Source organism: Carcharodon carcharias, chromosome 15, assembly GCF_017639515.1.
Source record: "Carcharodon carcharias isolate sCarCar2 chromosome 15, sCarCar2.pri, whole genome shotgun sequence".
Taxonomy (NCBI): domain Eukaryota; kingdom Metazoa; phylum Chordata; class Chondrichthyes; order Lamniformes; family Lamnidae; genus Carcharodon; species Carcharodon carcharias.
In genome coordinates this window covers 83,869,368-83,890,111 of record NC_054481.1, presented here as the reverse complement: position 1 = coordinate 83,890,111, position 20,744 = coordinate 83,869,368, and positions in this window count along the sequence as shown.

The window sequence follows — 20,744 nt, the reverse complement described above, 5'->3', positions numbered from 1 at the left end:
TGACCTCCTTTATACAGTAATGGGGTGCTGACTGGGAAGTACCAAATAGATCTCTAGATGATCCCTGTGAGAAACCATAGGAGAAAAGGTTGAGTGCCAATGTAACATTTCAGCTTATGAGCATTGGTTGTCCACCACTACCCATTGGCATCAACTCCTGGTCCATCATCACACCTAGCCCTGCTGCCACCTCCCAGGAGAGATGCAGTCTATCCCTCTGATGATACACTCTGTGAGCTGTGTAGTGCCTGCTGTGATTATGAGACCGCCCGCTGGCCCCCATACACCCTTCTTATCCACATTCCAGAACTTGCGGTGCCCCTAGCCAAGCTGTTCCAGTACAGCTACAACACTGGCATCTACTCGGCTATGTGGAAGATTGCCTAGGTATGTCCTGTGCACAAAAAGGAGGACAAATCTGACCCGGCCAATTACCACCCCATCTAGATCATCAGTAAAGTGATGGAAGGGGCCATCAACAGTGTTATCAAGTGGCACCTGCTTAGCAATAACCTATTCACTGATAATCAGTTTGGGCTCTGCCAGGGTCACTCAGCACCTAACCTCGTTATAGCCTTGGTTCAAACATGGAAGAAACAGCTGAACTCCAGAGGTGAGGTCAGAGTGACTGGCCTTGACATCAAGGCAACATTTGACAGAGTGTGGCATTAAGGAACCCGAGCAAAACTTGAGCCAATGGGAATCAGGGGAAAACTCTCCACTGGTTGGAGACATGCCTGGCACAATGGAAGATGGTTGTGGTGGTCGGAGGTCAGTCATTTCAGTTCCAGGACATCACTGCAGGAGTTCCTCAGGGTAGTGTCCTCGGCCCAACCATCTTTAGCTGCTTCATCAATGACCTTCCTTCCATCATTAGGTCAGAAGTGGGGAAGCTCATGATGATTGCACAATGTTCAACACTGTTTGGGACTCCTCAGATACTGAAGCAGTCTATGTCCAAATGCAGCAAGACCTGGACAATATCCACACTTGGGCTGACAAGTGGCAAGTAACATTCATGCCACACAAATGCCAGGCAGTGACCATTTCCAACAAGAGAGAATCCAACCATCGCCCCTTGAAATTCAATGGCATTACCATCACTGAATCCCCCACTATCAGCATCCTGGGGGTTACCATTGACCAGAAACTGAACTGGGCTAGCCACATAAATGCTGTGGCTACAAGAGCAGGTCAGAGACTAAAGCCCTGCAGTGAGTAACTCACCTTCTGATCCCCCAAAGCCTGTCCACCATCTACAAGACACAAGTCAGGAGTGTGATGGAATACTCTCCACTTGCCTGAATGAGTACAGTTCCAAGGACATTGCACCATCCAGGACAAAGCAGTCCGCTTGATTGGCACCCCATCCACAAACATTTATTCCCTCCAACACTGATGCACAGTGGCAGCAGTGTGCTCTATCTACAAGATGCACAGCATGAATTCACCAAGGCTCCTTAGATAGCACCTTCCAAACCCACAACCACTACCATCTAAAAGGACAAGGGCAGCAGACACATGGGAACATCACCACCTGGAAATTCCACTCCAAGCCACTCACCATACTGACTGGGAAATATATTGTCTTTCCTTCACCGTTGCTGGGTCAAAATCCTTGAAAACCATCCCTAAAAGCACTGCGGGTACACCTACACCACATGGACTGCAGTGGTTCAAGAAGGCAGCTCACCAACACCTTCTCAAGGGCTATTAGGGATGGGCAATAAATGTGGGCCTAGCCAGTGATGCCCATATCCCATGAATGAATTTTTAAAAAGTTACCCAATCTACCTCAGCCAACTTACCCCTCATGCCTTCATAGTTTCTTTTGTTTAGATTAAAGCCCCTAGTTTTGGATTGCAATACATCATTTTCTACTTTAACTACAACAATGCTTGGCAGTTAACTGTCAGTTTCCATTAACTGGTGCATTCTCCATGGCAATGCCTCTAACAATCAGAGTCCACTTGCCAACCAATCAGTACTCTCTTCTCATATAGTATTTCGCTGTTGCTTCTCCTGACATTGGTATCCTTTCAAATGTCCTGATGAGTGCAAAATGAAAAGCTTTGACAAATGTATTTTTCAGCGATACATCATTTCCAAACTTAATGTGAAATTCCATCATATTATGTTCATTCTTCTCTAAAGGCTCCTTTACTATGAGATTATTAATTAGTCTTTTCTCATTTCAGAATACTAGATCTAAAATAGCCCAGTCTCTAGTCAGTTCCTCAGCATACTGTTCTAGAAAATCATCGCATATACATTCCAGGAATTTGTCCTCCACAGCCTTAGTGCTAACCAGGTTTACCCAGTCTATATGTCGATTGAAGTCTCCCATGATTGCCATATTTCCCTTGTTACATGCACCTCTAATTTACTGGTTTATACCATGCCCTACATTACCACTGCAATTTGGCAGCCTATTGTTGGATCCAGTGCCCTTGGTTTGTTGGGGCTAAAGGATCCAGGTTGTACACTTATTTCAGTGTGACCGAGTCGGTACAGAGACAGAGAATGTCAGGAGATCGTTGTTAGAATAAACACTTGCTGTTTATTTACAAACTAAACTCTGCAGCTACACTTGTGCGCTCACAAGATAAAACTCTTGACTAACTCAAGACTCTCCCACTTAGAAGTAGCCCGCGCTACTCTGCTATCGGATATTAAGATCATTACAATACTTGTCTTAAAGGTATATTACATATCGGATTACTGCAATCCTCCCCCTTTACTGAAAGGTATTTTTTTACAATTTTTCAATATATCAAGTTATTTACACAGATCAATTACTTACAAAATCAGCCTCTCTGGGAGTTTCCTTATGCATGCAGAATGTCTCAGCTCTACAGCTTATGAAGTTTGTTTTGGAATCTCCCTCCCTCATCTGAGCATCTGGTTCTTCAGCAGGTTTCTGTGAATTTGTTTCTTCAACTCTTCCAGATACAGCTGGCCCTTCTAATACATTTGCATTTGGTTCAGATCTTTGAGCAGGAAATGTTGATTCAGACTCAAACACTGGTGGAATCATTTCTGGGTATTTGGCTTCTCCACTTACTATTCGATCTCCGACTTTCACGTGGTAGGAAAGAAGTCCTGTTACAGTGCTTATTTCACTGAACAACTATGCTGGTCCTTCTCTAAAATTTTTCACAAATACTTTCTCTCCTACATTAAACGTTCTGTCCCGACTGTGACAAGCATGTCCCTGACTTTTCTGCCTCCTTTCTACCTTTCCCCCTCTCACCCGCCGCCCCCCCACCAAGTTTGGCATGATCAGGCTCAATCTCGATCAGAGACGGCGCTTCATCAACAAATCCACAGGTGTGATACCTGCTGTCATATGAGGGGGGTTCTATAATGGAAAAGAAATTATGCTAATTTAGTCGCTATCAAATCTCCACATAATTTCGTTAAACCAGATTTGAAAGTCTGAACTGCTCTCTCTGCAAGCCCATTTGAAGAAGGGTGGTATGATGATGTTTTGACATGAACAATACCTTTGAGGCTTGTAAATCGGTTAAATTTGGCACACATGAACACCGTTCCATTTTCTGTTATGAGCACTTCAGGTAGTCCATACATAGCGAAACTTTGTCGTAGCTTGTCAATTGTAACAGAAGATGTCGGCGACCTCACTTCACATATGTCCATCCAGTTTGAATGTGCATTTACAATAAGTAGAAACACTGTTCCCATAAAAAGGTCCCACATAGTCAAGGCTATGGGCCAAGTGCTGGTAAATGGGATTAGGTAGGTAGGTCAGGTGTTTCTCATGTGTCGGTGCAGACTCGATGGGCCGAAGGGCCTCTTCTGCACTGTGATTCTGTGATTCTGATTCTGTGAATGTGTAGTCGCACCCATGGCCTTCCTGGCCACTCCCAGAGGTGAAACGGAGCTGTTGCAGGTAATTTTTATACTTGTTGACACAGCTTTTCACTAACTTTTCTATTTCTCCATCCATCCCAGGTCACCACATATATTCCAGAATGTGCAGTAAAATTCCAATAACAATGGCTTTCTTCCTTTTGGAGGAACAATTACTCGTGCTCCCCACAATAAAATACCTTCTTGGTTGATTATCCCATATCTTCTCTGGAAATACGGTTTCATTTCATGAGGTTCTTGTGTTTGTGACCAACCATAAAGAAATTGATTTCTCACTTTGGATAAGACTGGGTCTCGGTTTGTCCAATCTTTAATTTGTTTAGCACATGTTGGTGATGTGTCCAGGAAGTTCAACAACACGACGAATTCCTGAGGAATTGGAACATCGTCATCTTTTACATACAAGGGTAAACGACTGAGTGCACCTGCATTTACAACTTGACTTCTGGGTTTCTGAATGAGATTAATGCCCACCTTTGTACTCTTGCCGAATCTAGAGGAGGTATAGTGTTGTCTTCATTGAATAGCCCTAATAATGGCTTGTGGTCTGTTATGATAGTAAAATGATGACTATGTACATATTGATGAAACTTCTTAACACCAACAATAATTGCCAGGCTGCCTTTTTCAATTTGTGGGTACTTTTTTTCTACAGTACTAAGTGTTCTCGACATATATCGTATAGGTTGTTCTGATCCATCATCCATTCGATGGGAAAGTACTCTCCCAGTCCATAAGGTGATGCATCACATATTAATAAAAACTCTTTACTGGGTTAAAATGTACAAGAAGTGTAAATGATTGTAGCAACTGTTTCACTTTGGTGAAATCTTCTTCTTGTGGTGTTTGCCAAGATCATCTCTGATTTTTCTTGAGCAAGTAATACAGGGGTGCCAGTTCTGTCAACAAATTAGGCAAGAAGCGTCATAGCAATTGATCATCCCCAAGAATTATTTCAGTTTGGATGTATTCTTTGGCATTGGGGCTTCTCTAATAGCTTTCACTTTTTCTTCAACTGGATGTGAGTCTTGTGAATCTATCTTGTGACCGAGGTAAGTTACCTCCTTTGCCTGGAATGTGCACTTTTTCTTTTTCAATCTCACTCCAACCTGTGAAAAACCTTTCAGAACTTTTTACCAAGTTCATCAAATGTTCCTTTTCAGTGCGTCCAGTCACGAGAATGTCATCCAAATGAACTACGACATGGGGCAATCCCTGTAGTAAATGTTCCGTGGTTCTTTGGAATATGGCGCAAGCAAAAGAAATGCTCCTTCTGTATTGGGTGTATTGGTACAATCCCTTATGTGTATTCATAGCAACAATCTTCAGGGAGGCCTTCTTTAATTCCAATTGTTGGTAGGCATAACTCATATCTAACTTCGTGTAGGCAGTTCTACCTGCCAGTTTAGCATATAAATCTTCAATTTTTGGTAAGGGGTGTCTATCCAATTTTGCCACTTTATTAACTGTTAATTTATAGTCCCCTCATATGTGAATGCTTCGGTCAGGTTTGAGGAAAGGTACAGTTGGTGCTGCCCACTCTGAAAATTGTACTGGTTGTATCACTCCCAGTTTTTCTAATCTGTCCAGTTCAACATCTACTTTTTCCTGCATTGCATAAGGTCTTCCCTTCATAAATCTTGGTGTTGCCTCTGGGTCTACAAGAATATTTGCTTGTAGTCCCTCAATCTTTCCAAGTTCTCCCTTGAAAACTGAGGCATATTTTTGTGCTAGCTCTGAAAGCCCATTAATTCTCAGTTGGAAGATTTCAGTCCATTCCAATTTAATTTCCTTCAGCCAGATTTGTCTGAGGAGACCAGGTCCCTTGTCTGCTATTACCATCGAGGGTAATCTCACTGTTTGACCTCCATGATGTATTGTGACTTTACATACATCCTTGACTGTATGTTTCCTCCCGTGTAAGATTTTAATTTGGCATCAGTTTCTTCGTAATTCATGATTCAGGTATTTAAAAGTATGTTCATTGATCACCATAGTGGCTGCACAAGTATCCAGATAGGTTCCATTCTTCCCACCTTTAAATTATATAACGAATAGATATCAGAATCTATTACGTCAGGCTTTTCAATGCAGTTTATCTCAATGGGTTTTTGCTTTCGTCTGAAAATCTGCCTAATTCTATCTTAACAATATCTCATGGGGTGTCCATTCCAATGGCAGAAGAAACATGCAATATTTTTAAACTGTGTTTCATTACAGGGTTGTCTGCTTCCACCTCTGTCACTATTATGCCATGTTTTTGCTGCTAAGTTTTCCCTTTTAATTTGTCTGCTAGCGATGGCTGCTTCCCACTTTGGAACAAAGCTCTGCATTTTCACCCTCTTTTTGGCTAAGGCTCCCTGCCCAACATGGAGGACGGTGCCATTTTGTGCTCCTCTCACTGCACCTTCCATTAGAGTGATTTCCGATGCCTTCTAAAAATCTAGATTTGTTTCAGCCAACAATATCTCCTGAATCATATTTTCATTTATACCGCACACCAAATGATCTCTAAGCATATCATTAATAGAAGTCCCAAACTTGCAATGTTCAGTTAATTGCTTCAGGCTTGCCACATAACAGGTGATTGATTCCCCCGCAGCTCTATTTCTTGAGTTAAATTTAAACCGTTGCATCATCATCGACGGCTTGGGCTGGGGGTAATGATTCTTTATGATATTCATTAAATCACCAACATTTTTCAAATCTGGCGCACTGGGTGCCAACAGATTCTGAATTAGTCCATATGTCTTACTCCCGTGGACAGAAGGATTGCACGCTTCTTCCCCTCCCCCTCAATGTCATTCACCTGGAAGAAGAAAGTGAGGCATTCAACATTGTGAGATCAGTCGTCTGAGGTTGGATCGAAAGGCTCCACTCCACCAAATTGCGGCATTCACTGAAGGGGTTACTTGGACACTCAGAAGGAAATTTTCTTTTACTTACGGCTCCCCTGCGAGGTATGGCCCGATTTTGGTTCTTCTGGATTCCTTCATTTTTTTTCACTATTTACCTTGTTTGTTTCCCGTGATTCTACTCTCATTGCCAGTTTGTTGGATCCTGTGCCCTCGGTTTGTTGGGGCTAAAAGATTTGGGTTACACACTTGCTTCGGGGCGACCGAGGCGACAGAGACAGAGAACTTCAGGAGATCATTGTTAGAATAAACACATGCTGTTTATTTACAAACTAAACGTTGCAGCTTGAATTTTTTGAGTAGATGACCAGGTTTGTAGATGAGGGTAGTGCAGTTGATGTAGTTTATATGGATTTCAGCAAAACCTTTGACAAGGTCCCACATGGGAGACTTATAAAGAAGGCAAATGCACATGGGATACAGGGTAATTTGATAAGGTGGATTCAAAATTGACTTAGTTGTAGGAGACAGAGGGTGATGACAGAAGTATGCTTTAGTAACTGGAAGCCAGTGTCCAGTGACATACCACAGGGATTTGTGCTGGGTCCCCTATTATTTGTCATTTATATAAACAACATAGATGACTATATGGGGGGTAGGATTAGTAAGTTTGCGGATAACACAAAGATTGGTCGGGTGGTTAATAGTGAGGTTGAGTGTCTTGGTCTACAGGAAAATATAGACGGGATGATCAAATGGGCAGATAAGTGGCAGATGGAATTTAACCCTGAAAAGTGTGTGGTGATACACTTTGGAAGGAGTAATTTGACATGGAAGTATTCAATCAATGGCATGACACTAAGAAGTTCTGAGGAACAAAGGGACCTTGGCATGTGTGTCCATAGATCTCTGAAGGCGGAGGGGCATGTTAGTGGGGTGGTGAAAAAGGCATTTGGGACACTTGACTTTATCAATCGAGGCATAGGTTACAAAAGTAGGGAGGTCATGTTGGAGCTGTATAGAATGTTGGCGAGGCCACAGCTGGAGTACCGTGTGCAGTCCTGGTCGCCACATTATAGAAAGGATGTGATTGCACTGGAGGGGGTGCAGACGAGATTCACCAGGATGTTGCCTGTGATGAAACATTTAAGTTATGAAGAGAGGTTGGATAGACATGTCTTGTTTTTGTTGCAGCAGAGAAGACTGAGGGGTGACCTGATCGAGGTGGACAGGGGCATCTGTTCCCCTTAGTTGAAGGGTCAGTCACGAGGGAACACAAGTTCAAGGTGAGGGGCAGGAGGTTTGGGGGGGATATGAGGAAAAACTTTTTTACCCAGAGGGTGGTGACCATCTGGAATGCACTGCCTGGGAGGATGGTGGAGGTGGGTTGCCTCACACCCTTTAAAAAGTATCTGGATGAGCACTTGGCACATCATAACATTCAAGGCTATGGGCCAAGTGCTGGTAAATAGGATTAGGTAAGTAGGTCAGGTGTTTCTCACATGTCAATGCAGACTTGATGGGCCGAAGGGCCTCTTCTGTACTGTATGATTCTGTGATTCTGTGAAAATGAATTTGGTGCCATTCAGAACAAACTAAAGAAACAGTTGGCAGAAACGACTCAACAATGTTCAATATTCCAGGAGGAAGCCAAGAGCTACAAGAAAGAGACTGAAGAGCTGAAGAATCAGCTGAATTAAACAACAGAGGCATTAGAGGGAAAAGTCATAGAACTTTCCAAGATGCGAGTGGATAATGAAGCCATGGGTTGCTCAACTACTGAACTGAACCAAGTTAAGATTTCACCAGAGAGAAATTTGGCTGACTGTGAAATCAAAACGAAGGACAAGGCAAAATTCTGCCACAAACAGAAAAAGAAAAGACAGAAATCAGATCAGAAAGGCCAATTGGCTTTGTCTCCAGAACCCTCTCCACAGTCAAAAAGAGTTATTCCCAATAAGAAAAGGAAGGTTTATTGGTGGAATTCGGACTGAAGAAATTCCACCATTAATGGGTTTATTCAATGAGGATAAGACCATTCCGCCAATAGCATCAGCAAGAATACACCGTTGGGCTTTGATATTATCTGCATATTAGAATACCTTAATGTAACTTCCTGGCTTACATAGTGCAAATGCGGACGCAGTCGGTCGCCCCCCCCGCCTCCCCCCCCCCCCCCCATTACCAGATAGCATTGTACATGCTTCAGTGTCACAAGAAGTTGTGCTTGTGCTGAATTTCTTGGATTCTTCACCTGTGTATGCAATGCAAATTAGAAATTGGACGAACAGAGATTCAATTTTGTCAAAAGTCAGAGACCTTGTATTGCAAGGGTGATCAAATTCACCAGTGTCTGAAGGGATGGGACCATTCCATGCCCAAAAGACAGAGTTAAGTTGTCAAGATGGAATCTTGTTGTGGGGACAAAGAGTTATTGTCCCTCCACAAGGAAGAGAAACACTCTTGACAGAGCTTCACAGTGCACACCCAGGCATATCAAGAATGAAAATGCTTGTGCGAAGTTATGTCTGGTGGCCAGGCATTGACAGTGACATTGAAAGTATGGTCAAGCACTGTCTCCATTGTCAGCAACAACAGAAGTTGCCTGTTTCAGCTTCACTGCATCTGTGGGAGTGGTCTGGCTGACCCTGGATGAGACTACATATTGATTATGTAGGACCATTCTTAGGCACCATGTTTTTATTGATCTTAGGTGCACATTCTAAATGGATGGGAAGCGTATGAAGCCAGATCACTAACATTGAATGCAACTATTGAGAAGCTGCATCAATGTTTCAGTATACATGGGCCACCAGAAATCGTCATTTCTGATAACAGAGTTTCAGAGATTCATGAATTTAAATGGAATCAGACACATTAAAACAGCCACTTACCATCCATCATCAAGCTGAGAAACCTCTGCAAACTTTCAAATCTGGAATGAAGAGGTTATCAGAAGGTACTCTAGAAACTCGACTTTTCCACTTTCTTCTCAGTTATCACACCTCATTCAACTACAAGTTCAATGCCGTCTGAATTATTGATGAAACGCTGCCTAAGTACAAGATTGGGTCTGGTGTTTCAAAACTTAGCAGGGAAGATAAAAAGGAGTCAGAGTCATCAAAAATTCAATCATGATGCTCATAGCAAAACTCAAAGCTTCACCGTAGGAGATATAATTCTCCTGCAGAATTTTGGAGGTGGACCTTTTTGGGTTCCTGGTATAATTGTCTCAGAGACTGGTCCCATGTCCTTCCAGGTGGAAGTGGAAGACCGAATTGTTCAAAAACATGTGGATCATCTTAGGAATAGAGGGATATTCCAACAACAAACTATTCTGCCTGTGATTAATGTCGAACCATTAATCCTTGAGGTGACAGATTGACCTAGAATAGACATACCTGATGTCTCTGGAAAGTTGCCAAGCCCTGAACTGCCACATTCTAATGATGTATCTAGTGCTGCAGTTCCTGATTATGTTGATCCAGTGGAAGAACCTCAAGTGGTACACCACTCTAACCGGATAAGGAGAGCACCGCAGAGACATAATCTTTAATCAGTTAAGTAGTATATATATATATATATATATATATGGATATTCAAATGTTCTCTGTAAATAGAAACTGTAAAATAAAACTAAAGGGGGAGGAAATGTAGTAAGTGAAGATATAGCCTATCCTACTGCCTATCGGGGTCATGTGATTCTTCTTGGATGCTCCGGCCAATGAGCCCTAAGCACGGGTAATCCGATTGGGGGCGAGGCTTTCTTGTGGAGGACCTGGTTCAAGCATGTAGCATCTGAAAAGCTCTCTGTAATAAAGTTTATCTGTTTCTAGTTGAAACCTGTCCAGTACATGACATTATTACAGGAGGGAATCCACAACTGGATCCAACTGCACTAAACAAATATCTGTAGCGCTGTTTCAATCATTTGGTAATTGGAAATCTTTCATCAAATCTGGAATCAAGCCGGACTGTAATCTCTGCCCTGTTCATGTGTTGCATCAAAGCTGTGGTTGAGTCTATCAGGAAGGATGCTGCATAAGAGGAGTGATAACCCCCAGGTAGCGCAGATATTCAGATCAAAGCCTCACTGTACGTGGACAATGTTGATGTATCCCTCACGGAAAACCTTTGCCAGAAAAGATATTTGTCCATAATCTGATTCTGAAGAAGAGTCATATTGAACTCGGAGTGTTAACTCTGTTTCTCTCTCCATAGATGCTGAATTCTTCCAGCACTTTCTGTTCCTCTAATTGACTGTCTTGGGACTATGTTGGTGCTTCTCTGTCCAAACCATTTCTGCAGCTGTTCCTTCACTGCTTTCTTTTCGATGGCTTTCACTTCCCCACCCCCGGCAGTTTTATTGGGGATCCTTGCTATTGGGCAGGTTTACCATTGCCAGCATAAAATATCATCATAAACAATCCCAGCGTGTGTTTAAGATAGGCTGCTGGAAACATGGCCTTCAGGAAATTGCAGCCATTTATTAACTAAATACAACTATTTACAGGGACAGATAAGACGAGGCTCTTTCCAGAAGCATCTCTCTCTGAGTTCCAGTGACACATGATCTGACATCACTGATGATGTATGTTAGCTATTCGCATAATAGCAGTTAACCCTTTATACTACAGGCTGTACATGTGTTATTTAATCTTCAAGAATAAAGAACCCACATTTGAGTTTAACAACCCCATTTGAGCAGTTAGTTGTTTACGTTCAGAAGTAGCAAAAGGAAGTGCATGGTGGCAGCTTGTGGTTTCTGAAGATTTTCGATTTTAAAGCACACCATCTGTAATATTGTGATAGCCAGTGCAGTTTGAAGCCAGTGCAGCTTGAAGCCAGTGCAGTTGTGCATTTGTGTAGAGAGATCATCTGCACCAACACTGCAACATCAGGACTTTGAATTCTTCAGACCAGAGTCAGATGCCCACAGAATGAGCATTGACATGGGCAGCAGCACAGCAGCATGTGGTATTCTTACAGAAGACCCAGAAATCAGAGAACTTCCAGTTCATCTTGGAGCTACAGCAGCGATCTATAAGTTCAACAGAAGCTGAAAACATAGTCCTGAAAGCTGTATCACTAATACTCAAGTTGCAACTGTGAGTAAAGGATCCACTAGATCGGTGGTAAAAGAGGGCCATTTGCCATTTTGGATAGCACCAGTGAAGGTTGATCAAACAGCAGGTTCAGGAAGGCTCAGGAAGGCTGAGAGAAGCCATTGCAGACATGGCAGTGCTTTTGGGCATTGTGGTGCATTCGCACTAACACTGCTTTGTGGTCTGAGCCTGGAAAAGTGCAAAGGGGACAACAGCGCCACCATCCCAGTCAGCAGAGAAGCATAAGAACAGAATGTGGTGACCCAAGATACTGCAGACAGTTGGACCTGCAGCATCTTTATTCCAGAATACTAGAAAAGTTGGAAAGCTTGTTTCTAATTCAGAAAACACAATGAGACCTGGGAACATTGACATAATTTCAATCAATTTCACATGTGTCAACTGGAAGCTGGCAGCAGACATCCTCTTTGAATTGAAGCTGTTCAAGCAACACATAGAATTGTGGTTTATTGATTTGGCAGTGTCAGAACTGGACAAGTAAGCTCTCTAGATAAAAATCATTATTGGTAATGAAGGGCTTATTAGATTAAACACGTCCAGCTGTCAGAAGGGGAGCAAAAGGATCCTAATAAGATATGCTCCACCTTAACAAACCAGGTCAGGTCAGGTTCAACTTTCCCATTCATCACCTTGAATTCATGTTCTTCAGGTGACAGGCAAAGAAGTTTATGGATCACTTTGTTTGTCTTTGTAGATGAAAGGGCAGAGACTGTGATTTTTCTCATACAGGATTAGCTGACAGAATCACTAAGTTGGCGATAGCATCAAGATCTTCTTGACAAGCCAAAGGCTGCCCTCCTGAAACATTACTGAAGGACAAGTGTAAATATGAGGCAATCTGAGTAGTGCCTGTAAAGTCTGCAAGCTCTGTGCACAGCTTCAACTATTGGCATGGCAGCCAGGTCAACCAAACCCAGTAAACCATGTGGAAGATGTGGTCTTCTGCATGCACCTTGTGATTGTCTGGCACATCACAACCTACGCAAAGGACACTGGAAGCACCAGTGTTAAAAACCTAACTAAGCAGGTGGTAACCAAAGCTTGTGATAAAACCCAAATAGGTAACAAGCAGATACAGTGCTCTGTCTGGAGCAGACGGTGTGCCAAGAACTGTGGCAAACAGATCCAGAAAGTGGCTATAGCAGAACCAAAGAACTGGATGATGACGATGACAAAAATCCTACAGAGCATAGTGAGCAAACATTTCATACTATTAATATCAGGGAACGTATGCATGCCATTGCATCATTGGAAATATTCACAACCACCAACTTATGTCCTCAGAAAGTTGGAAAACACACCTTGTGGCCAATACCACCCCTCTTATAATCCTAAAGGACATGTGCACACAGAAGTGGAAGATAATGGCATAGCCAACAACTGCAGAGCTCACAGCAATCAACTATTCTGTGCACGGGATCCATAAACAGACAGTAAGAGTTTCTATAAGTATATAAATGTGAAAAGAGTAACTAAAGCTAGTGTTAGTACTCCAGAGAGTGAATCTGGGGAATTGATAATGGAAAACAAGGAAATGGTGGAGGCGTTGAACAGCTATTTGTTTCTGTCTTCACTGTTGGAGACACTGAAAACTTGAAAATTAAGAAGTGAAAGGGAGGGAGGAACTTAATACGATCACCATCACCAGAGAAAAGGTGCTGGGAAAATTATTCGACCTAAGGACTAGTAATCCAGAGACCCAGGGTAATGCTGTGGAGACTGGGGTTCAAATCCCACCACAGCAGATGGTGGGATTTGAATCCAATAAAAATCTGGAATTAAAAGCCTGATGATGACCATGAAACCATTGTCAATTGTTGTAAAAACCCATCTGGTTCACTAATGTCCTTTAGGGTAGGAAATCTGCCGTCCTTACCTGGTCTGACCTACATATGACTCCACACCTACAGGAATGTGGTTGACTCTTAAATTCCCTCTGTACTAGGGGGCAACTAGGGATGGGTAACAAAAATGCTGCCTGGCCAGCGATGCCCATACCCCATGAACAAATTTTTAAAAAGTCCAGATGGCCATTCTAGTGTCTTCAAAGAAGTGGCTGCAGAGAGAGAGAGAGTAGATGCATTAGTTATATGCTTCCAAAATTGCTTAGATTCTGGCAGGGTCCCAATGGATTGGAAAATAGCTAATGTAACACCTTTATTCAAGAAAGGAGAGAGACAAAAAACAGGAAACTACAGGCCAGTTAGCCTAACGCTTGTCATCTGCAAATTGCTAGAACCCATTATTAAGGAGGTTATAGCAGGATACTTAGAAAATAGTAATTTGATCAGGCAGATTTAACATGGCTTTGTGAAAGGGAAATAGTGTTTAATTAATGTATTAGATTGTTTTGAGGAAGTAACAAGCACGATTGATAAAGGGGAACCTGTAGATGTGATATACTTGGATTTCCAAAAGGCATTTGATAAGGCGCCATATCAAAGATTACTACACAAGATAAGATTACATTGTGTAAGGGGTAACATATTAACATGGAAATTGGATTGGTTAGCTAACAGGAAGCAGAGAGTAGGGATAAATGAGTCTTTTTCAGATTAGCAAGCTGTGACTAGTGGAGACTGCCACAGGGATCAGTGCTGGGGCCTCAACTATTTACAATCTGCATCAATAATTTGGACGAATGAACCAAATGTACAGTAGCTAAATTTGCCGATGACACCAAGATAGATAGGAAAGTAAGTTATTACTTGGAGGCAAAGAGTCTACAAAGGGATAGGAAGTTTGGCAGTTGGAGTACAATATGGGAAAATGTGAACTTGCCCACTTTGGCAGGAAGAATAGAAAAGCAGCATATTATTTAAATGGAGAGAGATTACAGAACTCAGTGGTACAGAGGGATCTGAGTGTCCTGGTACATGAATCACAAAAAAGTTAATGTACAGGTACAGCAAATGATTAAGAAGGTAAATAGAATGTTGACATTTATTGCAAGGGGAATGGAATATAAAAGTAGGGAAGTTTTGCTACAGCTGCACAGGGCCTTGGTGAGACCACACCTGGAATACTTTATACAGTTTTGGTCTCCTTATTTGAAAAAAGATATAATTGCATTTGAAGCCGTTCAGGGGAGGTTCACCCGATTCATTCATTCCTATTCTTCCTGCCAAAGTGGGCAAGTTCACATTTTCCCATATTATACTCCATCTGCCAAATTTCTGTCCACGCACTTAACCTATCCCTTTGTAGACTCTTTACCTCCTAGTAATAACTTACTTTCCTATCTATCTTGGTGTCATCAGCAAATTTTATGAAGAGTAATTCATGTTTGACCAATTTGCTAGAGTTCTTTGAAGATGTGACAAGTAAAGTGGATAATGGGGATCCTGTAGATGAAGTATATCTCCAGAAGGCCTTTAATAAGGTGCCGCACAAAAGATTAATACACAAGATAGGATCACATAGAGTTAGGGGTAATATATTAGCTTTGATAGAAGATTGGCTAACCGACATAAAGCAGAGAGTTGGGGTAAATGGGTCTTTTTCTGGATGGCAAGCTGTAACTAGTCGGGTGCCACATGGTTCGGTCCTTGGGCCCCAACTATTTACAATCTATATTAATGACTTGGATTCAGGGATAGAAGGTACTATAGCCAAATTTGCAGATGACAACAAAATAGGTGGGAAAGTAAGTTGCAATGAAGAAATAAGAAATTTACAAATGGATATGGACAGGTTAGGTGAATGGGCCAAAATTTGGCAGATGAAGTTTAACGTGGATAAGTGTGAGGTTATCCATTCTGGTCAGAAGAATAAAAAGGCGGCTTATTATTTAAATGGAGAGCAACTTCAGAATGTTTCAGTGCAGAGGGATTTGGGTGTCTTCATGCATGAATCGCTGAAAGCTAGTATGTAGGTACAACAGGTAATAAGGAAGGCAAATGGAATTTTGGCATTTATTGCTAAAGGAATAGAGTATAAAAATAGGGAAATGTTGTTGCAACTGTACAAGGCATTGGTGAGACCGCACCTGGAGCACTGTGCACAGTTTTGGTCCCTTTACTTGAGGAAGGACGTAGTTGCACTGGAAGCAGTTCAGAGGAGATTCACTAGATTGATTCCAGAGATGTGGGGCTTGTCTTATGAGGAGAGATTGAGTAGTTTAGGCTTATTATACTCACTAGAATTTAGAAGGATGAGAGGAGATCTAATTGAGGTATATAAGATGCTAAAGGGGATTGGCAAAGTAGACATGGAGCGGATGTTTCCCCTTGTGAGACATTCTGGAACGAGAGGCCATAGTTTTAGGCTGGGGGGGGGGTGGGGGGGGGTGGGGGGGTAGATTTAAATCAGAGATGAGGAGGAATTACTTTTCTCAGAGGGTCGTGAATCTGTGGAATTCACTACCTCAGAGTGCAGTGGATGCCGGGACACAGAATAAATTTAAGGAGGAAATAGACAGATTTTTAATTAGTGACAGGTTGAAAGGTTATGAGGAGAGGGTGGGAAATTGGAGTTGAGGCCGAAATGAGATCAGCCATGATCGTATTGAACGGCGGGGCAGGCTCGAGGGGCTGAATTGCCTGCTCCTGCTTCTAGTTCTTACGTCCTTATGTTTTTATGAGGGGCTTTTCTTATAAAGAAAGGTTGAATAAGTTGGGCCAAACTCATTGGAGTTTAGAAGAATGAGAAGTGATCTTATTGAAACATATAAGATCCCAAGGGGATTTGACAGAGTAGATACTGGGAGGATGTTTCCACTTGTTGGAGAGACTAGAACTAGGGGACACAGTTTAAGAATAAGAGGTCTACTGTTTAAGATGGAGATGAGGAGAAATTATTCTCTCAGAGTGTCGTTAATACATGCAATTCTCTTCCGCAGAGAGCAGTGAAGGCCAGGTCATTGAATTTATTCAAGGCTGAGTATATCAGATTTTTCATAGACAAGGGAGTCAAGGGTTGCGGTTGGGGTTGGGGGGCAGAGAGGAATGTGGAGCTGAGATGATAATCAGATCGGCCATGGTCTTACTGAATGCTGGAGCAAGCTCTAAGGGTTGAATGGCCTACGCCTGCCCCTAAATCCCATGTTCCTATATACCTATAGATCATTAATAGAACTGTACAATTAGTCCTCTGCTCTTTCCTCATACCTCTGCAAATATTTCTTCTTCAAGTATCTCTGTAATGTGAAAAGGGTGCATTTTGGGATAACCTGCAGCATCTTGCTTAGGGACAGTGGACACATTTGAACACCCACACAAGAGTGCATTGGAATAGTTGGGCCTGGTGTCAATAAGGCATCTATGAGGGTTTCAACAGTAGATGAGCTGAGGCAGAGGCACAATCGGGCGAAGGACTTAGGCGATGGAGGCAATAGCAGATTGGAAGCTCAGCTCAGCGTTAAATTGAATGTTAAGGTGGTGAATGGTTTGCTTCAACTTCTGACAAATGCCGGGAGAGGATGGAGTTGGTGGATAGTGAATGGAGCTGGCCAGTTGACATTGGCTTTGCCTTCACAATATTTAAATGCAGGAAACTTCTGCTGATATTGCATTGGATGTTGAACAAGTAACATGGGGCTAGATTTTATGGGGCACCATGGTCTCTACTCACCCCGACTAAAATGATGGTGGGGGGCCTGCCCAGGGGAAGAAAGGCTGCCCCGCGGTCACTTAATGGCCATTTGGCTCTTAATAGATTTCTGCTCCTCAGGGAGTGGAAGTCCCACCTCAAAGAGCTGCCAGCCAATCAGAGGCTGGTAGCTCAGGTGTACCAGTAGCACCACCAGGAGAGCAGTGGCCACTGTCGGTACTGCACCCAGATGATGAAGAGGTGGTCTGGGATGGTTTGGAGCTTTCTAGGGGTGTTGGGATTGGTGAGGCGGGTGGGGTCTAAAGGCCCTGGCAGGAGGGAAACCTTGGTCTTCTTGAAGGCGGGGGTGGAATACACATTGGGGGACCTCCGATGGGCCAAGGCGGTCAGTTAATGAGGGACTCCACCCTCCCCCCACCTGCCACTAGCCCACACAGGGAAACCTGCCAGGCGTCTCCCACTACTAATAAATGCCAATAGCAGCAGGATGAGGCCCATCACCCACTTAAGGGCTTCAATTGGCCCACTGGTGGGCAGCTGCCTGACATTAGTCCCAACACTGTGGCCGGGCAAGGGCAGGTGGGTTGGCAGCAGGTAGGCCGCTTGCTGTATTTTACATGCATCTCCCCCCCACCCTGCCTCCAAATCCACCAGCAGGGGAGCATAAAGTCCAGCCCACGACAAATCTGGAGCCGTGGGTCCATCAGACACCACTACTAGCTACAGGATAGATTACATCCCTTAATGCTCAGGTCTAACTGTTGCATGCCATATTTTACATGGTGTGATCTGTGCTCTATGGAGTGTGCAACAGATTAAACTGGTGCAGTCTGAAATGTTGCTACTGCCTTCAAATCTGCTAAAAGTGCACAATACAAAAACTGTAAATAAACAGGGGAATCAAGCATTACCTCAGTAAACCACAGGGGGGCAGAATAAGCTAAGGTATAAGTTCCTCCAGCTAAATATGATAGTAATACCTTTGTTGTAGGGTTCTGGGGGAATGTCCCAATGATTTAGTCAAGACACTGCTCTTTTCAGTCTGTCAAGGATTTTGGCTGTTGTCATGAGGTGAGAGTTTGTGCTCAGCCTATTGAACAACAGCTAACAGATAAAGGTTTATTCGTTATTGAAGTGGTGCCGTTTGAATCAGGACAAAGCCTTAATTTGTGATTCCGCAGCCTGAAAATATTGCAGTGGGTTGTAAAGTGTTGATGCACAAGCATGGGTTTTCATGTCACAAAATGATTCCAGTGTTAAAATAAAATAATGAGACAGTGTAGGTTCATTTGCACTGGGATTTAGGCAGTTCATGTTACAATAATATCTCCAGTGTTACTGACAAAGTGCACAGTAATCTACCACTCAGAGACATATTCAAAACAACTCACTTCTGGAGCATAACACCACATCAGGCCAAGCATCACAATTCAAAACTCTTGCTGAACCAATTGGTAAGTGCTTCATATAAGCTCATTCAACCTGCAGGTCTGTGCTGATCTGAGACACAGTTACAGTGAAGTGTTACTGGCCTCAGAGTCCCCAGCCTGCAGAGAGAACAAACACACTTGTGATTATTATCCAAAGGCCTGTTCTGCAAAATGGATGAGGTTAACAATGATACAGCAGAGAGTTTTCTTATAGCCCTGCAAATACTTTCCCTTCAAGTATTTAACTAATTTCATTTTTAAGGCCATAGTCCTTTCAGATAATTCACTCCAGACCATAACAACTTGCTGCATTAAAACAAAATTCTCCTCCTCTCACTTCTGGTTCTTTTATCAATAATTAAATCTGTCTCCTTGGTTACCCATCAGTGAAAACCAGATCTGCTCCATAAATATCTTAAAAATCTCTATCAAATCTTCTCTTCACCTTTTCTTCTCCGAATTCTCTCATCTCTCTGCATTGCTGGAGTTTTACATCCATGGTGCCATTCCAGTAAATCTCCCCTGCATCCTCCCTAAGGCCTTGAGATCCTTCCTAACGTGTGATGCTCACGTTGAACAATATTCCAGCTGAGGTTTAACCATTGTTTTCATAGAATCATAAAGCATGGTGGAGGCCATTCAACTTGTCGGGACTGTGTCGGTTCTCTACAGGAGTAACTTAGATTGTCCCACTGCCCCCATCCTTTCCCCTAAAGCTGTACAAATGTTCTCCCTCCAGATGCTTTTCTTATTTTGAAAGTCAATTGTAAAATTTTCCTTGCTTTTGTGTTCTATTATTAAACCAATGAATCCATTTGCTTCAACAGCTTTCTCAGCTTGTCCTGCAAACCTGTGTACACACACCCTCGGACTCCCTGTTCCTGCACCCCATTTACAATTGTACCAACTAGTTTACATTGTCACTCTTCTATCTTCCTACCAAATGAATCACTTCACACTCTGTGTGTGAGATTAAACCGGCTATCACCAGTCTAAGTCCTTCTGGAGTCTATTATTATCCTCCTCACTGCTTAATATATTCCTGGGTTTTGTGACATTGGCAGACTTTGAAATTAGGCCCTGTATTCCCAAGGGCATGTCATTAATATATATTAAAATACGCCTGGTCCTAATAACGATCCCTGTGGGACAAACTGTACATTTCCCATCAGACTGAGAAACAATTGTTCATTACTACTCTCTGATTTCTGGCCCTTAGTGAACTTTGTATCCATTCTGTCCCTGCCTCGTTAATCCAATGGGCTTTAATGTTGCTGACAATTCTATTTTGTAATACCTTTTCAGATGCCTTTTTAAAGTCCCAATACACAAACATTAAGAGTGGAGCAGGCTGGATTATGCTACAAAGAACTGACATAGACTCAGTGGGCTGAATTGCCTCCTTCTGCGTCTCAATGGCTCCATGACCTTATGAATACATTAATTGGACATTGGCACACTCCAACAGTCAATCTGCTGTTGATACTAACTCTCTGGGTATACACATGAAGCATGACCCCCTATGTAAGGTGTTGGAGCCACACCGCAGCTTGTTCACACACCTTCGGGAGGAGCTGGAATTAGAGCAGGAGGTCAGTGAGATTGATTTTCAGGCTATTTCATTTAGCTGGACTGGCTGTCACTGCGCATTCACCCTCAGCACAGCAGCCTAGGGTAGGAGTGGAAAGGTGGTGTTTACATTTCTACAGTAAAGGATTCATATGATATAAATCGGATTTAGCAGCTGCAGAGAGATTGAGGCTGGGTTTGAATTCAGAAATTAGATGTCCACAATCATCATAGGTTAGTGTGAAAGAACCATTACGAACAGAGCCAACATTCCACACCGCGAGCAAGGTCAAGATAAAAAACTTAGAATCATCTTGTTT